We start from the raw sequence: 3877 nt of genomic DNA, 5'->3' as shown, positions 1-3877 counted from the left end.
CTTGAAGGCAAAGTAGCACCCACTCTCCTTGTTCAAAGGTAATATCCCTTCTTCCAGAATGTGCATGTGCCTTCATGCGTTGTTGAGCATGAGTTAGATGTTGGTTTAAATTGTTGAGTAATTGTTCCCTTGTATGTAATGTGTCATGAATTTGTTGTTGTGTTGTAGATCTAGGAAGATAAGCTTTCAGATTTGGTGAAGAATGGCTATAAAGAGCCTCAAAAGGTGACAACTGAAGCGAAGAGTGGAAACTGGTATTATACCAATACTCAGCAAGAGAGAGATAAAAAAACCATTTTTTGGATGACTGTTTGTGAAGCATCGAAGATATTTTTGTAACTCACAGTTTACCACTTCAGTTTGGTCGTCTGATTGTGGATGATAGGCGATGCTATAGCATAAGGTTGTACCAAGGAGTTTGAAAAGCTCCTTCCAAAATGAGCTCAGAAAAAGTCGATCTTGATCTGAGACTTTTGACTTCAGCATGTCGTGGAGTCTGCAAATCTCCTAGAGGAATCGGTGAGCTAATGACTCAGCCGTGAACTTGGATGGAAGAGCAACAAAATGGGCATATTTGGTAAGTCTGTCCACTATCACCCATATTACTATATGAAAGTGCAATATGTCAAGAGAGCACTTATGCTTGCCTACGTTTTGATGAAGACAAAGGACTTAGTGAGAGCTTAAAGACAACTTAACAAATCAACATGCCAAAGATTCAAGAGCTTCATGTCTAGACTAGAGTCTTAGATGTGTCATAGTTATTGAGTCTAGGTTAGGTAAACCAAGATGCAAATCTCACAAAGTCTAAAAAACTATCATATCATTTACATGAGACATATCATTTACTTTATTATGTGGATGACATCTATGAAAGTGCAATGTGTGAAGAGAGCACTTAAGCTTGCCTATGATTTGATGAACACAAAGGACTTAGTGAAAGCTTAAAGAAACTCAACAAATCAACATGCCAAAGATTCAAGAGCTTCATGTCTATACTAGAGTCATAGATCTGTCTTAATTATTTAGTCTAGGTTAGGTAAACCTAGATGCAAATCTCACAAAATCTAAAAACTATCATATCATTTACATGAGACATGCCATCTAGTTTATTATATGTTCATGCATTAACCATACATGTTATTTGTGCATTTTAGGCATATCATAAAGGTAAAACATGTAAAGTTGATAAGCATAACGTATAGGTAGTTTACCAATTAACATCTTAACTGAAAATATGCCAGTTAATCGATTAAGTAAAGCTTTAATCGATTAACATGAAAAAGGTTTTTAACAGTTTCAACATATAACTGAAAACCAGATTTCAGTTACTCTCTAACAGCCCGTTAATCGATTAACAAGCAACATAATCGATTAACTGGGTGAAAAACAACTTTTCTATATAAACTATTTTTTCAACAGATTTCAAATACGATTTTATACATTCATATTAGAAATGCTAAGTTGCGTATTTTCATGTCAATGTATGCCATTTAAGTAGAGGGAATTGCATGTGAGATTAGAGTGGGATAGTATTATGCTTAGGATTAACATGTCATCCATTGCATATTATCAAATGTGTTCCTCATCCTATCTTGTTCTTGCATGATTCTTTCACTATTGTTTAGAGATTTCTTAAGGGTAGAAATTACATGCTCTTCATGATTTTCATATTATACATATTCATAGTAATTGCGAGATTTGTATAGGGTTTATAGCTTGTTCTTTCTTGTAATATTTGAGCTATTTTAGTGCTTCACATTACTCTATTTTTTGTGTTGTTTTTGTAACAAGGAAAAGTTGTCTCTTGGTATCGTACCATCAAAGAGATCAGAGAGTCTTCACCAAGACTTGGAGGTCTTGAGTTTAGAGCATACTCTTGGCTGGGGCTGGATCGTAGGAAAGGTTTTCCTAGGCGATTGGGTAAGGTCAAACCAAGATAGAGGTTCTGGAAACTCAAGAAGGGAGCGTTCAAGGTCTTGTAATTGGAAGTGTGTTTGTAAGACACGTTGGTTTCAATTTTAGTGAAGAAAATCTCTCGGAACAGAGGGGAGGACTGGATGTAGTTTTGTAGTGGACTGCAAAACGTACCAGTATGAAAACCTTGTTGCATGCTGTTTCTTTCCCTTATTTCTTTACTGTTTTTAGTATCTTTTAATTGCCTATTGTAGCTAATATTTTGAATATAGCATTACTGCCAAATAAATATCATTTGTGTTCAAATATATCTGTTATATCATTGATGTATAATCTGTAATTGGTTGTGTAATTGAGCCAGTCAGCAACTGCTAATTTTGTGCGACTTAATCGATTAAGTCATAACTTTAATCGATTAACTGGGCAAGTTTCCAGAATAGGGCTTTCGTGCAAATAGAAGTAAGTGGGAACTGCGGCACCTATTCAATGTATTATGTCACTGATACCTAACAAGTGGTATCAGAGCTAGTACGTCGTGCTAGCTCAACCGTATGCTCGTGATCCGTTAGGGAAATTAAATGGGTTCCACCAACCCCTTTGGCGGTGATGGCGCATCCATTAACCGCCCTCCCGTATTCAGTGGTGAAGTATATGCCTACTGGAAAGTTCGCATGAAAATCTTTACAGAGGCCATCGACTCGGATATTTAGGAATCTGTAGTCAACGGGCCCTTCGTTCCACAACATTTAGTGGACGATGAACCGAAAGATAAACCGAAAAGTCTATGGAACGATGATGAATGCAAAAAGGTTCAGTATAACCTGCGTGCCAAAAATATCATCACATCAGCCATATCCTATGATGAGTTCTTTCGGGTTTCGCAGTGCCAAAGTGCTAAAGAAATATGGGATACTTTACAAGTGACTCAGGAAGGCTCTAGCAAAGTCAAGCGTGCCAAGCTGAATGCCCTGACATATGAATATGAGTTATTTTGTATGTTACCAAATGAATCTATTGGTGATATGCAAAAACGCTTTACTCATATAGTAAAATATTTAGTTGCTTTGGATAAATTGTTTAATAAAGGAGAGCTTACTAACAAAGTTTTATGATGTCTTGACAGGAGATGGCAACCAAAAGTAACAGCTATTATGGAATAAAAGGATCTTGACTCCAGGCCTTTGGCGACATTGTTCGGAAAACTTCAAGAGCACGAAATGGAGCTTGGACGCCTGACTATGCACGAAGAATCAGATCGCAGAAAGAAATGTATATCTCTCAAGGCAACAACGTCTCAATCTACAGAAGAAAGAAAAGAAGATAAATTTGATTCAGATGTAGACGAAGAAACTTTGAGCCTTCTCGTACGCAAATTTGGGAAATTTCTAAAGAAATGAGGCATCAAACGTTTCCAGAAGAAAGAAGCGCAGGAGTCGACCAGAAAAGACAAGAGTAAAGAGCGCTTCACTTGCCATAAATATGGTAAGCCAGAACATATGAGGTTCCAATGTCCTACTTACCTCAAGAAGGTTGATTCAGATAAGAGCACTCCTCGGGACTTCAAATCGAAGAAAGTTTACATAGTATGGGATGTACCAGAGGAGGACACAACATCCAACACCTGAGATGAAGAGGAGACAGCAAAGCTACGCTTAATGACAAGAACAGATGATGCCTGTTGCTCAAATTCAAAAGAGGTATATAGCAAGGTATATTCTGACACCTCATCTAGTTCATCTGATGATTCTGCTCTTTATGAGGAATTGTATAATGCGTATGTCGAATTGCATGATGAGTTAAAGAAATTAGCTAGGATTAGTTCCAATAGGAAAAGAGTAATCCTCCTAAATGAACAAAAAATAGGCTCATTACAAAAAGAACTATATGAACTAAAATTGGAAATGAAACATTAGATTTGATCTATTCTTGTAATGCATACAATTGCTCTGATAATAATTTA

The 3877-nt window shown here is 36.7% G+C and overlaps 1 long non-coding RNA gene across 1 annotated transcript in view; it reads left to right on the top strand.

The window, feature by feature from the left end:
* LOC109329584 overlaps positions 384-3877 on the top strand; it is a 7139-nt gene continuing 3645 nt past the window's right edge. Inside the window, exon 1 of the long non-coding RNA XR_002105553.1 lies at positions 384-577. This is a non-coding gene — a long non-coding RNA (uncharacterized LOC109329584). The remainder of the gene's footprint in view (positions 578-3877) is intronic.

This window comes from Lupinus angustifolius, chromosome LG16 (genome assembly GCF_001865875.1).
Source record: "Lupinus angustifolius cultivar Tanjil chromosome LG16, LupAngTanjil_v1.0, whole genome shotgun sequence".
NCBI classification, from domain to species: Eukaryota; Viridiplantae; Streptophyta; class Magnoliopsida; order Fabales; family Fabaceae; genus Lupinus; species Lupinus angustifolius.
Note: the sequence above shows the minus strand (reverse complement) of the source record. Positions and strands in the feature narration are given on the sequence as shown.